The 18,988-nt window shown below is 43.3% G+C and overlaps 1 long non-coding RNA gene across 1 annotated transcript; it reads right to left on the reverse strand.

Moving 5' to 3' along the window:
- Positions 1 to 10,281: 10,281 nt before the first annotated feature.
- LOC148146151 (uncharacterized) lies at positions 10,282 to 16,689 on the reverse strand. The gene is made up of 2 exons (XR_015760746.1): positions 15,622 to 16,689; positions 10,282 to 11,875 (listed from the first exon to the last, which is right to left on the reverse strand). It is a non-coding gene; the product is annotated as an uncharacterized LOC148146151 (long non-coding RNA).
- Positions 16,690 to 18,988: the final 2,299 nt, after the last annotated feature.

The following is an 18,988-nucleotide window of genomic DNA, read 5'->3' on the forward strand; positions in this document are numbered from 1 at the left end:
GGAGCAGAGGCTGGCACGGGGAATCGAATCGAGTCGCGGAGCGGTGGCCGCTGCAGGAAATGGAGTTGCGGAGCGGAGGCCGGCGCGGGGAATCGAGTCGTGGAGCCCGGCACGGGGAATCGAGTCACAGAGCGGAGATTGGCACGGGGAACAGAGTCACGGAGCAGAGGCCGGCAGGGGGAATCGAGTCGTGGGGAATCGAGTCGCGGAGCAGAGGTTGGAATGGGGAATCGAGACCCGGAGAGGAGGTCGGCACAGGGAATCGAGTCGCGGAGCGGAGTCTAGCACAGGGAATCGAGTCGCGGAGCCGAGGCCGGCACGGGGAATCAAGTCGCGGAGCAGAGGCCGGCACGGGGAATCAAGTCGCGGAGCAGAGGCCGGCACGGGGAATCAAGTCGCGGAGCGGACACCGGCGCGGGGAATCGAGTCCCAGCGCGGGGAATCGAATCGAGTCGCGGAGCGGAGGCCGGCGCAGGGAATAGAGTCCTGGAGCAGAGACTGGCGCAGTGAATCCATCCCAGAGCGGAGGTCGGCACAGGGAATCGTGTTGCGGAGCGGAAGCCGGCACGGGGAATCGAGTCGCGGAGCAGAAGCCGGCACGGGGAATCGTGTCGCAGAGGTCGGCACAGGGAATCGTGTTGCGGAGCGGAAGCCGGCACGGGGAATCGTGTCGCAGAGGTCGGCACAGGGAATCGAGTCGCGGAGCGGAAGCCGGCACGGGGAATCGTGTCGCAGAGGCCGGCACGGGGAATCGAGTTGCGGAGCGGAGTCCGGCACGGGGAATCGAGTCGTAGAGCTGAGGCTGGCACGGGGAAATCGAGTCGCGGAACGGAGGCCGGCATGGGGAATCGAATCGAGTCGCGGAGCGGTGGCCGCCGCAGGAAATGGAGTTGCGGAGCGGAGGCTGGCGTGGGGAATCGAGTCGCGGAACCCGGCACGGGGAATCGAGTCGCGAAGCCCGGCACGGGGAATCAAGTCGTGGAGCGGAGGCCGGCACGGGGAATCGAGTCGCGGAGCGGAGGTCGGCACGGGGAATCGAGTCGCGGAGCGGAGGTCGGCACAGGGAATCAAGTCGCGGAGCGGAGGTCGGCACAGGGAATCGAGTCGCGGAGCGGAGGTCGGCACAGGGAATCGAGTCGCGGAGCAGAGGCCACTGTGGGGAATCGAGTCGCGGAGCAGAGGCCGCTGTAGGGAATCGAGTCACAGAGCGGAGGCCGGCACAGGGAATCGAGTCGCGGAACAGAGGCCGCTGTGGGGAATCGAGTCGCGGAGCAGAGGCCGCTGTAGGGAATCGAGTCACAGAGCGGAGGCCGGCACAGGGAATTGAGTCGCGGAACAGAGGCTGTTGTGGGGAATCGAGTCACGGAGTGGAGGCCGGCACGGGGAATCGAGTCCCGGAGCAGACACCGGCACGGGGAATCGAGTCCCGGAGCAGACACTGGCACGGGGAATCGAGTCCCGGAGCAGACACCGGCACGGGGAATCGAGTCGCGGAGCGGAGGTCGGCACGGGGAATCGAGTCGCGGAGCGGAGGTCGGCACAGGGAATCGAGTCGCGGAGCAGTGGCTGGCACGGGGAATCGAGTCGCGGAGCGGAGCCCGGCACAGGGAATCGAGTCGCGGAGCGGAGCCTGGCACGGGGAATTGAGTTGCGGAGCGGAGCCCGGCACGGGGAATTGAGTTGCGGAGCGGAGCCCGGCACAGGGTACCAAGTCGCGGAGCGGAGGCCGGTGCGGAGAATCGAATCGTGGAGCGGAGGACGGCGCGGGGAATCGAGTCCCGGAGCAGACACCGGCACGGGGAATTGAATCAAGTTGTGGAGCGGAGGCCGCCGCAGGGAATCGAGTCGTGGAGGCCGGCGCGGGGAATAGAGTCGCGGAGCGTAGGCCGGCACAGGCAATCGAGTCCCAGAGCAGACACTGGTGCAAGGAATCGAGTCCCGGAGTGGAGGCCGGCACGGGGAATCGCGTCACGGAGCAGAGGCTGGCGCAGGAATTGTATCCTGGAGAAAACTTACCCTGGAGCAGCCGAGAGCTGGTGAGGAGCAGCCTGGAGGCCCGGTGCTTGCAGGACTGGGGTCTGGCCCAGACCGTCAGACTACGTGGGGAAGCCTCTGCACTGTGCAATGTAATGTTTATTTGTACTTTGTTTATTTGACCGTCCTTATCTCCATCCATAGTATAAGCTTGAGATATTCCTGTTTTGTATCTAAGATGGTGCCCTCAGGAGCAATATTGTAAAACCTTTCGCTGTTCTCCAGTATGTGAGTACTTGTGATAATGAAGAGTATTCTAAACCAAATAAGAAAAAGTTAGGGTTTAAGACTATCTTTTTAATATATTTTGAGGGCACTTGGTCTGGCCATAGCAGGCTGCACAATACATTGAAAAGTCCTCAGATTGTGAAGAATGCTTTGTAAATTGAAGATTCCTGCTCACCAAGCAGATGGTATTGGGGGAGAGGGTGGGGGGAGCAACCCATATGCCCAGGGTAAGAAAGCGTGGAACTTGGAAATTGAGCACATGGCTTCTTTTTCCCATCTCAAGTCTGGCTAGTCTCCATTATGGAATCAGTGAAATCCCTGTGCCCCACGATCATTGTTTTTGTTATCTGAACAATGAATCTATGAGGAGAGCTCGTTGAGTTTCCAAAGACAGTATTCTTGTTGTTTGGATAAAAATTGCATAAATATTTGCTTACCGTTACTGACAAGTTGTCATGTTTCACTTTATGGAATATTCACATGCCTTTAGTTCACAACGCATTTATTCTCAAAATGCCAATGCATAAAGAAAATGAAGCACTGCTTTCCCATTAGGTCATTTAACAGATTCTGTCTTCCTATTGCATGGTGTTAAGTGTTGCATACAAGAAGCTGAGGCTTATGTTGCTGAGAATGTATTTTCGAACCAACTCATGTTCACACATGGGGACGTGACAAAAGTCACGTTTAATGTAGTTTAATTGCTGCATTGCAGTTGAATGGGTCTCTTGTAACATAACATTCCAAGCATTTGGGACAGGTCAATAAGCTAATCCTGTAGTGGCTTTCAGTCTCATGCATATCCAGTCGCTCTTCACTGCATTATGATGTCCCCAGTGATTAGGTAATGGATTGGTTAGTTATCTATTACCCAGCTGGCAAGTTGGTAAGGGATTGGTTGTGACCTATTACCCAGCTGGCAAGTTGGCAAGGCATGAGGGAAAGCTTACGGGGTCTGCTTTGCTAGAGTTTTTTCTACATTCTCTCTTTCACGGAATCGAAGGGTTAGAACATGGAACATTGTTGGCAAAGTCAGCATTTGTTATTTATCAACTGTTTAGACATGGTATGACACACCTTCAGGTCAGCTTGAACTTGAATCTGGCCTAGAGGCAAGAACATTATCACAGTGCCACAAGTCCACCAGTCAGCATTTATTATCCCATCACTAACTGTTAGGCTATTAAATGGCGGTTAAGAGTCAACTACATCAGTGTAGGTCTGGAGTCACGTATGGGCCAGACCAAGTAAGGACAACACATTTCCTTTCCAGTGGATCATTTGGTGATACAGGTGAGTTCTTTACAATAATCAAAACGTTTCATGGTCTTCATTACCATGATTAGTTAACAATTCCCCAATTATTTGTTTAAGTTCGAGGTTTGGACTTAAACCAGCATCCCTACAATGTTAGCTTGGGCTTCTGAATCATTAGCCCAGTAACATGACCACTATGTCACATTTCCCCAGGTTTACTGCTTTCAAAGCCAGTGCTCACGATAGTTCATGGAAGCTGTATGAACTGCCACCAGTAGCCAAGCTTGCTCCTCTTATTCGAAGCCTATCTGTTCCAAAATTATTCTCCACATGATGCTGTCATGAGAGGGGCTCACAATCATACTGACAGGCATTCCCCAAGTACGTTGAAACCAAACTACAAAACCTTTATTAAAACAGCAAATCTTTTCATGAGGTGCATCTAAAGCCTTTGTCGCACTATTGAAGGCAAATCATTATTGGCTGTTGTTAAGCACCATTAATGTTACTGAAATTTACCGAGATAATTTTCCTCACTTTGTCCATGGGCATTGGATTTATTACCTTCTTTAATGGAAGAACAAAATCAAATTCTGCAAAAAAAAAAACTGCTGAACATTTAAAAACTGACTAACATCTGTTGAGGAAAGATTTCTCAATTTTGAAACTGTCCACATATACCAGAGAATGAAGTTCAACAGACAGAAGTCATTCAGCCCACCACAGTTGTGCCAATCCAGCAGGTCTGACAGCATCTGGAGAGGAATCAGAGCTAACAGATCGAGTGACCCTTCCTCAGAACTGTTGTGCCAACTGTGCTTTCAAAAGGAGCTATTCAATTTGTCCCACTTCCCTGTTCTTTTCCCACAGGCTGACAAACCGATCAGATTTATTCTTACACCAAATCCAAATTGCTGCAGACTTTAACCTGTTCAATGCTGAATACTCTCTTTGAATGTATTACAAAAAAGTATATGCAGGTTACAGCCCAGAAATGGATCATTCAATCCCTAAAGTCTATGCCAGAGTTTCAGCTCCACACAGATCAGAGATATTGAGCACTCATGGGATCTGAGCTGGTCAGTAATTAAACATTTTGAAATGCTTTGGGATTATATACAATCATAGAAACTTAGAGGAGGCCATTTAACCCATCATGTCCATTCTGGATCTTTGAGGAACCATTTCCTTAGTCTCACTGCTCTGTTCTTAGCTCATGAAGTTTTTTTTTAAATGTTTTAGGCAGAGGTCCTATAACCTTTTGAATGTTATTATGGAATTGGCTTCCACTGACCTTTCCGACAGTGGAACCAGATCACAACTCCTTGCTGGGGGAAAAAGAAAATCTCTCGAGTGCTCAGCTTTTTTTCTTTAAACCAGTTATTTTTAAACTGTCCCTTCTGGTTACAGATACCCAAACCGATAGAAAAGGTTTCACTTCACATATTAGGACTTCTCACTTTTAAATGGCCCTATTAAATTTCCTTTTAACCTTCTCTGCTCCAAGTAGAACAAAGTGTCTAGAGGTGGCACAATATTAAACCAGCAAATGGACTGGAAGGAGTAATAAGAAACGAATCAAACCTAAATATAAGTGAAACAGGAGAAGACATGGTGAGACAGACTAAATTAAGAGAGGACATAAATGGCCAGGGAATAAGTAGAGTTACAGAATGGTAGTGTAGAAAGGGGACCTAAAAATAAAGAGAGAACAACTGCAATTAAAAGTAAAGTTAAATTAATATTGCTAATAAAGCACAGGAACTAAGTTGAGATTAGCCAAAACTACAATACAAAAAAAAAATCAGAACTTAGAATTTAACATTGCAGTGTATAAAATATTGAGAAAAGATTGGGGGATAAATGGAAAGTAAAAGGGGATATCCTTATTTCAGGTAATATAACGGTAATAGAAGAACTGTATAGGTCGTTCTGTTATAATGCATGTTTCATCAGCGTGAACTGGCTATAATCCAATTGTCAAATTGTGGACGCTGTTCAAATAACACAAACTGTCTACTGAACTGGTATAGTGATTTTCTATAGCAGTCTTCTACAATGCGATTTTCTACAGCGTAATTTTCTACAGTACAAGGTTGTAAAGGAACACGACTGTTGCGTTACAGCAGAATGAGCTGTATTGTACCCATCAGTCAAACAGAAATTGCATCTGTGGGGATACAGATGAAACATAAGGATCAAGCTATAGAGAGAGATAAGCTTATCAAATGTATAATGGGAAAGGTGGGAGAATAAACATACAGGCAAATTACAGAAATGGACAAAATAAAATCATGAAGGATTTCATCCATTCCTGAATTTATTGCCAGAAGAGGTAGGTTAAAGGAATAATATAATGAAAATTTTACAAACTGTAAACAGGATTCCTTCTAATGCTGAATGCAAGACAGCAAACAAAGGAGGCCTTACTACTGGATCTGAGAAATGAGTCAGAACAGGTAACTAAAGTAAAAGTAGTGGAATATCTAATAACATAATACAGTTTAACATAATTGATGAGGACATAAGCATATGGATATATGGGCTGTATGCAGGAATGGGCCAGTCAGCCCCTTGGACTTGCTCTGCCATTGAACAAGATCATAGCTCTGATTGTAATCTCAACTCCACATCCCCACTTGCCTCCACTAATCTTTCTCCAACTTGTCTAGCAAGATTCTATCCACTTTGTAAGTTGTAAGATGGAGGAGGAATTAGACGCTCCAGTTGGAGCTCACCTGCTCAGCCTGTTCTTCTACTTCTTTTCCTTTCTCTTGGTGCTTTTTTCTTTGCTGCTTCTACTTTTTTCTCTTCAACTCCCAGCCTCTGGTGAATGGCAATACCCATCCTCCGGCAACGACTCCTGACTTGGCAAAGCAGTCTCCCATAGCGGGGTCCCGGCGTAGAATCCTCTCAGCCTGGCGCAGTGGCCTCCCAGCGTGGCATGTTGCTGGGGTGGTGTCAAGCCAGGGTTCAGTGCACGCTGGAAGCTAGGTGCTATTGTGGTCAGTTATACTGAGCTTTTACATCTGTATTGCTGGACATATTAATTCTCTATTGTCTCATATCTTGTAAATAAGGAAGCTGTGCCTACGTACTTTTGTCTCTGAGTTTGCACTACAATTTGCAATGCATAAGCTTTTCACAAAACTCATTGAGTATAAAAGGCTATTCTAAATTCTAAACCTCTGCCTTAAAAATATTCAAAGACTTCTCCCTCTCAAAATAAAACAGTGGAAGCAGAGTTTCTAAGGCAGTCAGCTCTCCTCATCTTTATCATAAATGGGAATCCCTTTTTTTCCCAAACAGTAATCCTTGGTTCGAGATTCTTTTCAGACCTATCCTGTCAAGGCTCCTCAACATTTTACACATTTCAACCAAGTCATCTCTTACCATTTCTACATTCCAGCAAATATAGACGTAGGCTGTCTAATCTTTCCTCATAAGATAATCTGTCCATTCCAGACAGCTTAAACTTCTCTGAACTATTTCCAACATATTAACATCCTTCCTCAAATAAGGAGATCATTAATGTAAACAGTACTCCAGATATGGTCTCATTGGAATCCTGCAAAGCATAACTTCCCTGATTTTGTATTCAAATGCCTTCTCAATAAACTATAACATTGAATTAGCTTTCCTAATTATGTGGGCAACACGGTGGCACAGTGGTTAGCACTGCTGCCTCACAGCGCCAGAGACCCGGGTTCAATTCCAGCCTCAGGCGACTGACTGTGTGGAGTTTGCACGTTCTCCCCGTGTCTGCGTGGGTTTCCTCCGGGTGCTCCGGTTTCCTCCCAAAGTCCAAAAATGTGCAGGTTAGGTGAATTGGCCATGCTAAATTGCCCGTAGTGTTAGGTAAAGGGGTAAATGTAGGGGTCTGGGTGGGTTGCGCTTCAGCGGGTCGGTGTGGACCTGTTGGGCCGAAGGGTCTGTTTCCACACTGTAAGTAATCTAAATCTAAGCTTTCCTAATTATTTGCTGTATCTGCATACTTTTATGATTCATAAATGAAGACATCCAGATCCATGTGTATCTCTCAGCTCTGCAAATACTCAAGACACTTCGTTTTTATTCTTCCTGCCCAAAAGCACAATTTCACATTTTCTCACACTGCTTTCAAGGAGATACATTTACAGTTGTGGCTAAGGAGCTCAAGGATTAAGTGGGGTGACTGTGGGATTAGGATATTGAGCTCGATAATCAGCCATGATATACTGAATGGCAGAGCAGGCTCAAGTTGTCGAATAGCCGATTCCTGCTCATATCTTCTTTGTTTCGGTGTACTCCATTTGCTAGATCTTTGCCAACTCATTTAACCTTTCTGTATCTCTTCAATTCGTAACCTCTTCACAACTTACTTCGCCACCTGTCTTTGTGTCATCAAAACATTTAGCAACCAGGCCTCAGCCTCTTCATCTAGGTCATTCATACATATTGCAAAAGGTTGAGGGATTGGTTGATTCCTATCGAACAGGATTTGTTACATCTTCCAAACCTGAATATGACCCATTTGTTATCTACTGTTTACTGTTAGCTTGCCAATCCTCTTTCCAGGCCAATATGTAACCTGCTACTCAGCAAAACAAAATATTGTAAGTCTTTACCTTCCGAAATAACCTTTGATGTGGCACCTTATCAAATGCCTTCTGAAAGTTCAAGTACAATACATCCATTGGTTCCCCTTTATCTATAGCACATTGGTATCATGAAAGGAAAGTGATGTTTGAGGGAAAGACACAAGTAAAAAAGGACTAAGAATAAAACTTGGGAAAATAAAATGGTAAATATGACACAGAAACATGGAAAACATTTAGAATTGCTCAGAATTTAGGATAACCACATTCTGCCAAAATTCTGACCTAAGCAAATTCTAAGCAGACCCTACAGATAAATTAAAAAAGTAGAAAATTGGGGGTAAGGAAAGAGGCATTCATTAGGAATGCAGGCAGTAATGGAGTGCATGGTAGCAGAGAATACAGATATATTACGAGAGATGGAAGAACATGGTGGGCGGCACAGTGGTGTGGGCGGCACGGTGGCACAGTGGTTAGCACTGTTGCCTCACAGCGCCAGAGACCCGGGTTCAATTCCCGCCTCATGCGACTGACTGTGTGGAGTTTGCACATTCTCCCCGTGTCTGCGTGGGTTTCCTCCGGGTGCTCCGGTTTCCTCCCACAATCCAAAAAATGTGCAGGTTAGGCAAATTGGCCATGCTAAATTGCCCGTAGTGTTAGGTGAAGGGGTAAATGTAGGGGAATGGGTCTGGGTGGGTTACGCTTCGGCGGGTCGGTGTGGACTTGTTGGGCCGAAGGGCCTGTTTCCACACTGTAAGTAATCTAATCTAACAGTACAATTGGGAAGATAAAGAGGAATACTGTTTGAAGATTTGGTCTCTTTACCTAAATAAGTATATTAAGGGCCAACAAACTGCTTCCTGGGTTGAGAGGATTATCTGACGAAAAGAGATTGAGCAAACTAGGCCTCTATTGCCTCGAACTTAGAAAAAAAACGTAATTAATTGAAACATAGAATTCTTAAGGGTCTTCACAGGTAGTTATTGAAAAATATTGGCTCTTTGCTGAGAGATCTGGAACATGCAGTCAGGATCTTAGAATACAGCTGAAATGAGGAGAAATTTCTTCACTCAGCATGCTGAAACCCCCCCAACCTTGTCTCAGCCGGATCCCTCCAGCCCGGCACCGCCTTCCTGACCTGCAGTCTTCTTCTTGACCTCTCCGCCTCCATCCTACTCCGACCTATCACCCTCACCTTGACCTCTTTCCACCTATCACATTTCCAACTCCCCTCCTCCAAGTCCCTCCTCCCTACCTTTTATCTTCTCCTGCTGAACACTCTCTGCTCATTCCTGAAGAAGGGCCTGTGCCCGAAACGTCGAATCTCCTGTTCCCTGGATGCTGCCTGACCTGCTGTGCTGTTCCAGCAATAAAGTTTCAATTCTTTACCCTAGACAGCTAGAGATATCTAGTCATCGACTAAAGTCAAGAGAGTTGGAGAGAGCTGATAGAGAATGCAAAGGTCAATCAAGATCATGTTGAATGGTGACAGAGGCTCTCAGTGCCAAGTAGTTTCCTTGTGCTCCTATTCCTCATCATCTTATGGCATTAAATTAAGGAACATTAAATATCAAAATATTCCATACACATAGAAAAGGAACATTAGGATGGAACAGAGTTAAGAGAAAGAATAAAATCACAGTAACAATATCTAAATAGCAGAAATATTAATCATTTTGCTTCAATATTTACCATGAATCAGATGTACTTGACATCAGAAGAAATTTTAATGTGAAGTCAGCATCAATGTCAAAATGGAAGATCTTGGTTAGACAACTTAATTGACTTTACTTAGAAGGCAAGATAGAGCAGACAAGGATTATTTAAATAATACCGGATGTACTCAGGTAATAATCGATCTCATGTAAAAGTCTACCCCACATTTTTGACCAAAAATATCTGGAATTTTCCATATATCTTGTGTAAAAATCTACCTTAGTTCTTCACTCATAACAGATCAACATTTGTGTGTTGAGGTATTATCCTGTGCGCAAATGTTACGACAAGGAAATTAATTTTTTTCTGTGCTATTATGTGATTTGATGTACATTTCTCACCCATTCAGCGTGGAAGAGTCAGGTGCCAACTAACCCCATGGAATACAGTCATATACCTACTTAGGTTTTTGTAATTTCTTCATTTTGTGTAAAAATGCCCTCCAGAAAAAACAAAAAATACACAGCAGCACTTAAATTGAAATTTATTGAAGTTGCAGAGAAGACAAATAACTGTGTAGCAGCAAGAGAATTTTGTGTTTCAGAGAAACGTTTAAGAGACTGCAGAAAGATAACGAACCACCTTCAGACAATGCTAAAACAACAGTGTGCCAACAGAGGTAAACCTAGCAAGTGAACACAATTGGAAAAATTAGTTGCTGAGTGGTTACTTGACAATCATCAAAATGGAAAATATGTTAGTTGTGAGGCCGTCTGAATCCATGCATGAAGTCAATTAAAGAAGGATGGAATTTTGGATTTTAAGGCAAGTGCTGGATGATGCACAGGGTTCATGAGAAGGCTTGGCTTAATACTTCAGCAGAGAAGTAAGACTTCACAAAAGCTATCCATTGAACTAAAGGATAGGATATTAGTTTCACCAGTTTGTAATCAGAAATAGTTAGAAGGAAGGCAATAAGTTATCACGCATTGGAAATGCCTATTACTCTTGACATACTGGAGAATTGAACAGTGAATCAAAAAGGAGAAACAAAACAGTCCTGGCGAGAACCACTGGCCATGAGAAAAGTAGGTTTATTTTCATTCTTTCTTGTATGGCTGATGGCACTAAGTTAAAACCAATGACTGCTTTTAAGAGAAAAACTTTGCCGAAGGAGAAATTTCCAAAAAGAATTGTTATCCATGTGTATCCATAAGGCTGGATAGATGAAGGTGGATGTCGAAAATGGATAAAGGAAGTTTGGAATTTATGACCTGGTGGACTACACAAGGAAAAGAGTTTGCTCGTCTGGGACCAGATTAGATCAGATCTAGTGAAGAATGCTGTTGACAACATCCGATCACATAACACTGACGTAGCTGTAATTCCCAGCAGACTTACAAGTGTTTGAAACCAATAGATGTTGGTATCAATCAGCCATTTGAGGACATGATGAGAATGAAGTGGAATGACTGGATGGAGAAAAAAACATACACAAAAGGAAGCAGTACGTGGGCTCCATCACTGTCATTGATGGATCATTGTTTTCATGAAAGGAAATAAAAGTTGACACTGTTTTCAAATCATTCAAGAAAAATGGAACTTTGAATGCAGTGAATAGTACAGAGGACAATTATCTACAGGGTGACATAGATGGAGAAGATGCAGCAGATGATGTGCTACCGCTAACTTCAGACTGGGAAGATGAAGAGGATCCATACAATGATATCATTCATTCTGGTGACTGTGAAGCTTTATTCGGTGCTGCAGATGTTGAATAGTGTGATTTTGCGAAATTTTAATGAACTTGCGTATTTGACATCCTTATTTTAAGATGTAACATGCAATTGTGATTTAAATCCATATTATATTTCTACTTCAATTTTTGCATGTATAAATAGAAGCTTACTAATTCAATTTTGCGTTTATCTGGTAATGACTGCAATTCCTTGTTTTTTCCTTTATTCGTTTAATGATCAATTGGGCTTTTACTAATGGTGTGGTGATTTTGAGCTGTAGCATGAATTTCAGTCCCTCCAAACTAATATCTATGTAATAGTCGACATGATAAATTTAGCCTTTAAAAAAAGTCTAAAAAAATTCAACTTTTACATATGATACACCTAGATTTCCAAAAGACTTTTGATAATGTTCAAAGAATAGATTAATAAAAGGCTGGAGCATGGCAGTCAGACGACAGATAACTCAAGGGATAAACTAGCTGCCTACAAGACAAAGCAGAGAGTAGAAGTGAATGGTAGCTAGTCAGATTAGTACAGGTCCATAAAAGATAGTGTTGGGGCCACTACTGTTTATAATAGCAATTTCAACTTCTTAATTAAAAACACAATTTTTAAATTTATGGACAACAGCAAATTGAGAGGATAGTCAACACAGAAGAGGACAGCAACAAATCACAAAGATGACTGATAAACATGCAAATTTGGCATAGAATTGAAGCATTACTTTCAAAATAGATGTGTAAAGTTTAAAATTTGGGGTGAAAACTAGGGTCATGCATTACTTGGAAAATATGAATGTAACCATGGTTGAGGAGCAAAGGGGCCTGGGAGTAGATATATACAAATTACTACAGGTAACACTCACCTTCATCAGACCATTAAAAAACCAAGGTTTATTTCTAGAGGGAAAAAAAACCTACTGAGACATTGTGGCAGATTTTTGCTCATAAGTAGGGGCTGTCATTGATGTACATCATGGAAACAGACCCTTCGGTCCAACCCGTCCATGCCAACCAGATATCCCAACCCAATCTAGGCTCACCTACCAGCACCCGGCCCATATCTCTCCAAACCCATCCTATTCATACCCATCCAAATGCCTCTTAAATGTTACAATTGTACCAGCCTCCACCACATCCTCTGCGTGAAAAAGTTGCCCCTTCGGACTCTTTTATACCTTTCCTTCTCACCCTAAACCTATGCCCTCTAGTTCTGGACTCCCCGACCCCAGGGAAAAGACTTTGTCTATTTACCCTACCCATGCCCCTCATAATTTTGTAAACCTCTATAAGGTCACCTCTCAGCCGCCGACACTCCATGGAAAACAGCCCCAGCCTGTTCAGCCTCTCTCTGTAGCTCAGATCCTCCAACCCTGGCAACATCCTTGTCAATCTTTTCTGAACCCTTTCAAGTTTCACAACATCTTTCCGATAGGAAGGAGACCAGAATTGCACGCAATATTCCAACAGTGGCCTAAACAATGTCCTGTACAGCCGCAACATGATCTCCCAACTCCTGTACTGAATACTCTGACCAATCAAGGAAAGCATACCAAATGCCTTCTTCACTATCCTATCTACCTGCGACTCCACTTTCAAGGAGCTATGAACCTGCACGCCAAGGTCTCTTTATGCAGCAACACTCCCTAGGACCTTACCATTAAGTATATAAGTCCTGCTAAGATTTGCTTTCCCAAAATGCAGCACCTTGCATTTATCTGAATTAAACTCCATCTGCCACTTCTCAGCCCATTGGCCCATCTGGTACAGATCCTGTTGTAATCTGAGGTAACCTTCTTCGCTGTCCACTACAACTCCAATTTTGGTGTCATCTGCAAACTTACTAACTGCACCTCTTATGCTCGCATCCAAATCATTTATGTAAATGACAAAAAGTAGAGGGCCCAGCACCGATCCTTGTGGCAGTCCACTGGTCACAGGCCTCCAGTCTGAAAAGCAACCTTCCACTACCCTCTGTCTTCTACCTTTGAGCCAGTTCTGTATCCAAATGGCTAGTTCTCCCTGTATTCCAGGAGATCTAACCTTGATAATCAGTCTCCCATGGGGAACCTTGTCGAATGCCTTACTGAAGTCCATATAGATCACATCTACTGCTCTGCGCTCATCAATCTTCAAAAAACTCAATCAAGTTTGTGAGACATGATTTCCCACGCACAAAGCCATGTTGGCTATCCCTAATCAGTCCTTGCCTTTCCAAATACATGTACATCCTGTCCCTCAGGATTCCCTCCAACAACTTGCCACCACGAGGTCAGGCTCACCGGTCTATAATACCCTGGCTTGTCTTTACTGCTTTTCTTAAACAGTGGCACCACGTTTGCCAACCTCCAGTCTTCCAGCACCTCACCTGTGACTATCAATGATAAGGAAATCTCCAGACTTGGCAGAAGAATCTTGGGGGGCAAAAAGTGACCTATCAGACTTGACCGACAAACCAGGGCAAATGTTGTTGGTGGGTGATTGAGTTGGCCCACCGCACAGATCGGTTACAACTGCTGCTGAGTACTGACATGTGCTGTTGGAAAGGCCTAAATTTTTAATCTCACTCCTCACATACCATTCCCTACCAACATACACATTTCCCCATATACTCTCCATGTGAACCCAGCACCCTTATTCATAAAGCTTCTGTCTCAACTTATTCTCTATCCAGTGTAAACATATTTCAGAGGATATGTTGAGATGAATTGAAATAAGATCTAAATATCTAGCTTAAAACTGAAAGAACTGTGGATGCTGGAAATCGGAAACAAAACTAAAACATGAATTGCTGGAAAAACACAGTAGGTCTGGCAGTATCTGTGGAGAGTAATCAGAGTTAATGTTTTGGGTCCAATGAGCCTTCTTTAGAACGGTTCTTTTATAGCTGTCACAATATTAAAAGACCCTGAAGTACATAAACATGCTTAAAACCAATCAGACTTATGTTCATAACCCCAAAATCTTTTGGCAGCCAAACAAACCATAAACCTAGCAATCACTGCTGTGATAATTTTAGGATGGGCAAAACAATTAGCATAATTACTAGAACAGATGTTTTCATCTCACTTACAAAACAAAAAGCTGCTTGTGTCAAACTGTTTGAAGTAACTTCACAGTTTTGACAGACTCTATCTGTCCATTCAAGGATTTTACATTTCTTCAATAAACTTGCAACTCCCACACTTTGCATTAAGGTCCTTGCTTCATCAACAGTAGATTCTGTTTAAACTCAGCACTGAGTTCAAAGACCTTGCAGATTTGGGATTCCTTCATGTTTGAGTCACATCCTGCCTCTCCCACCAACAAACATTCCAGATCTAAATTCCATTGACCATTTGTAAAGGTTTCCAGAGAGTCCACAAAAATCAGGGACATTCAGCCATATTTACATCAAATTTTCATAAAATGCACACTCAAAATACCAGGTACATTTCTGGTCACCATATAATAAAATGGGTAGACATTTTGTGAAAATGCAATAAAGATTTATAAAGATAAAGAAGAACAAACCTGCACCAACACGTTTTGCCCTTCCATACTAAAAGTGTCTTCACCTACAGGATCCGTATTCCTCGATTCTTTTTCTATTCGTGTATTTGTCTAAGTACTTCTTGAATGCTGCTTTCGTGTCTGCTTTCACCACCTCCACTGGCAGGGCGTTGCGGGCACTCACCACCCTTAGTTTGAAAATTATGCTTCGCACATCTGTTTTAAGCTCCACCCCCCCCCACCCCGCACTTTGAACCTGTGTCCCCTAGCAATTGACCTGCCCACCCTGGGAAAACGCCTCATACTTTGCACTCTATCCAAGCCATTCACAACCTTGCCCCTCAACCTTGTGCAATCCAGTGAAAACAAACCCAGTCCCTCCAACCTTTCTTCCTAGCTAAAATCCCCCATACCAGGCAACATCCTGGTAAACCCTCTCCAAAGCATCCACATCCTTCTGGTAGTGTGGTGGCCAGAACTGTACACAACATTCAAATGTGGCCTAATTAAAGTTCTATAAAGCTGCTGTGTAACTTGTCTATTATACTAAATGTCCCTTCCAATGAAGGCAAGCATGCCATAAGCCTTTTTTACTACCTTATCTACCTGTATTGCCACCTTCACTGATCTCTGGACCTACACACCCAGATCAATCTGCATATGAACACTCCTAAAGATGTCAGCAGAACTCAAATATACCTATCAGTAAAGGATGATCAAGCTGGATTTAAAGAGGTCTTTAAAATTATGGAAGGTTTTGGTCAAGGAAGAAGATTAAGAACATATTGTTTAGTGGGGAAGGGCATGAACTAGAGGCTATAACTATGAGATAATCGCCATGATAGTCAATGGAGGATCCAGAACAAATGGCTTTACCCAAAGGCTTGAGAGAATTTGGAACTTGCTACCAGAGGAATTAATTGAAGCAAGTAGAATATGCCTTTCTGTAAAAATTGAAACCTCACATCCCTGATAACATTCAAGTAACGTTTAGAGTCAGAGAGATGTACAGCACAGAAACAAACCATTTGTTCAACACTTCCATGCCGACCAGATATCCTAACCTAATCTAGTCCCATTTGCCAACATTTGGCCCATATCCTGCAAAACCCTTCCTGTTCATGTACCCATCCAGATGTCTTTTAAATGTTGTAATTGTACCAGTCTACACCACTTCCTCTTTTTCTTTACACCTACTCCAACAGCTTGACATCAGAAGGGTTTAGAGAGATAAAAGCCAAGTACTGACAGATGGGACTAGAGTACTTTAGGATATCTGGTTGACATGGATAAGTTAGACCGAAGGGTCCATTTCCTTGCTGTACATCTCTCTGACCCTATGACTCTATGTTGAGACTTGAATATTATCTTTATTACCTCAAAACTCAAGTTTAAAAAGCTCTAAGCTAAAGCTTGCATAATCTTCCAAAAAAAAGGGAAGGTAACTCCTGGTATTTATCAGACTGAACATGCTTACATAGGAACAGGAGATATTCTTTTATTTGCAAAACATAACATGATGAGATGCATCCTCTGTATTGTGATGAGAATATTTTGCTGACTAGAGTATTCTCTGAAAAATTCAAAGCCAGACAACTGTATGTAGATTACTTGAAACATTCAAGTTCTAACAGGTGTAAGTTTGCTCACTGAGCTGGAAGGTTCATTTTCAACATTTCGTCACCATACTAGGTAACATCATCAGTGAGCTTCCAGCAAAGCACTGCTGTTAGTGACCTGCTTTCTTTTTGTGTGCTTATGTTTCCTTGGGGTGGTGATGTCTTATCCTGTGGTGATGTCATTTCCTGTTCTTTCTCTCAGAGAGTGCTAAATGGAGTCCAAGTTGATGTGTTTGTTGATAAGAGTTCCGGTTATAATGCCAACTTCTAGGAATTCTCATGCGTGTGTCTGTTTGGTTTGTCTTATGAAGGATGTGTTGTCCTTCTTCATCTGTACCTCACTCTAGACTCGTGAGAATGGGTCCTTGCATGGTATTTTATAAATGACATTAGTTTTGCTTGTTGTCTGTACAGAGTCTTTCAAGTTCATTAGCTACTGTTTTAGTGTATTGGTGAGTTTGTGGGCTACCATGACGCCGAGAGGTCAGAGTAGTCTGGCAGTCATTTCTGAGGTGTCTTTGATATAGGGGAGAGTGGCTCAGGTTTCTGGATAAGATTTGTCTGCTTGTTTGGAGTTTGTTGCTGAGAAATCAGCGGACTGTGTTCATTGGGTACCCGTTCTTTTTGAATACACTGTATTGGTGATTTTCCTCTGCTCTTCATAGTTCCTCTGTGCTGCAGTGTGTGGTGGCTCGTTGGAATATTGTTCTAATGTAGCTTCGTTTGTGCATGTTGGGATGATTGCTTCTGTAGTTCAGTATTTGATTTGTATGTGTTGTTTTCCTGTAGACGCTGGTTTGAAATTCCCCATTGGCTGTTCGCCCCACTGTGACATCTAGGAATGGCGGTTTGTTGTTGTTTTCCTCCTCTTTAGTGAATTTTATGCCAGTAAGGGTATTATTGATGGTCTTGAAGATTTCCTCTAATTTGTTTTGTTTAGTGATGATAAAGCTGTCATCCACATAATGGATGCAAAGTTTGGGTTGGATGGTTGGCAGAGCTGTTTGTTCTGACAACTGCCAGACTACTCAGACCTCTTGGCATCACAGTCGCCCACAAACTCACCAATACACTAAAACAGCAGCTAATGAACTTGAAAGACTGTGTACAGAGAACAAGCAAAACTAGTGTCATTTACAAAATACCTTGCAAGGACTGTAACAAACACTACATTGGACAAACAGGCAGAAAACTAGCCACCAGGATACAGAAACATCAACTAGCCACAAAAAGACATGACCCGCTCTCATCTTTACATACAAATGAAGAAGGACACTATTTTGACTGAGACAACACATCCATCCTAGGACAAGCCAAACAGACACATGCATGAGAATTCCTAGAAGCATGGCATTCCAACTGGAACTCTATCAACAAACACATCAACTTGGACCCCATTTACCACCCTCTGAGAAAAAGAACAGGAAATGACATCGCAAACCCAAGGAAACCTGAACACAAATAGAAAGCGGGTCACTAACACCAGTGCTTCACCGGAGGCTGACTGATGACGTTACCTAGTATAACAACGAAACGTCTGAAAATGAACCTTCCAGCTCAGCGAGCAAACGTACATCCAGAACCTCAACTTAAGCTACAAATCCTCTCAAACCTCTGAGGCAACAGCCAGATCAGATTTCAGGAACACAACTTCAAATTTAATAATCTCTTAAGTAGCCTCGGGGCAGATCATTAAAGCAATGAAGAAGTTAAAGTTTGACCTAATTGCATGAATCCTTTACAAATGCACCAAATGGATAAGTTGGAAAGGGAGATAACTGGAAAAAAACCCAAAAAGAGCTAGAAATCCACTGAAAACAAAATATCTCATAGTGATCAGTATCTCAGCAAGGGATATCCTTTAATCATTCATAAGATGGCAAAACCAGCACTTCTGGCTCATCCCTAGTTGTACTTGGAGATATGACTAAATGGTTTGCTTTGCCATTTCCAAGAGCAATTTAGAGTCAAACCACAAAGTTGTGAGCTTGGAAACATTGAAATAAGAAGGACTTACAGCAGGGGTTTTCCCATATAAAGCACACTGGTGAAGCAGATGGGTGTTTATGACAATCTAATAATTTCATGACTATCAATATTGATACCATCCTTTTTTCATTCTAAATTTTTTATTCCAGATATATCTAACTAAAAGCAATTTCCCCATGGCAGGAGGATTTGAATGTTTGTCTTCCAACTGTTCCGAGATTGCTATTTCACCAACATGACCACTATGCTACCATACCCTGATGAGTTGTCATGGTTTGGAAATGCCGGTGTTGGACTGGGGTGTACAAAGTTAAAAATCACCTGTTATAGTCCAACAGGTTTAATTGGAAGCACTAGCTGTCGGAGCGCTGCTCCTTCGTCAGGTGGTTGTGGAG

Source organism: Chiloscyllium plagiosum, unplaced genomic scaffold (genome assembly GCF_037043375.1).
Source record: "Chiloscyllium plagiosum isolate Xiang-an unplaced genomic scaffold, Cpla_swu_hap1 HiC_scaffold_21, whole genome shotgun sequence".
In the NCBI taxonomy this organism is placed as follows: Eukaryota; Metazoa; Chordata; class Chondrichthyes; order Orectolobiformes; family Hemiscylliidae; genus Chiloscyllium; species Chiloscyllium plagiosum.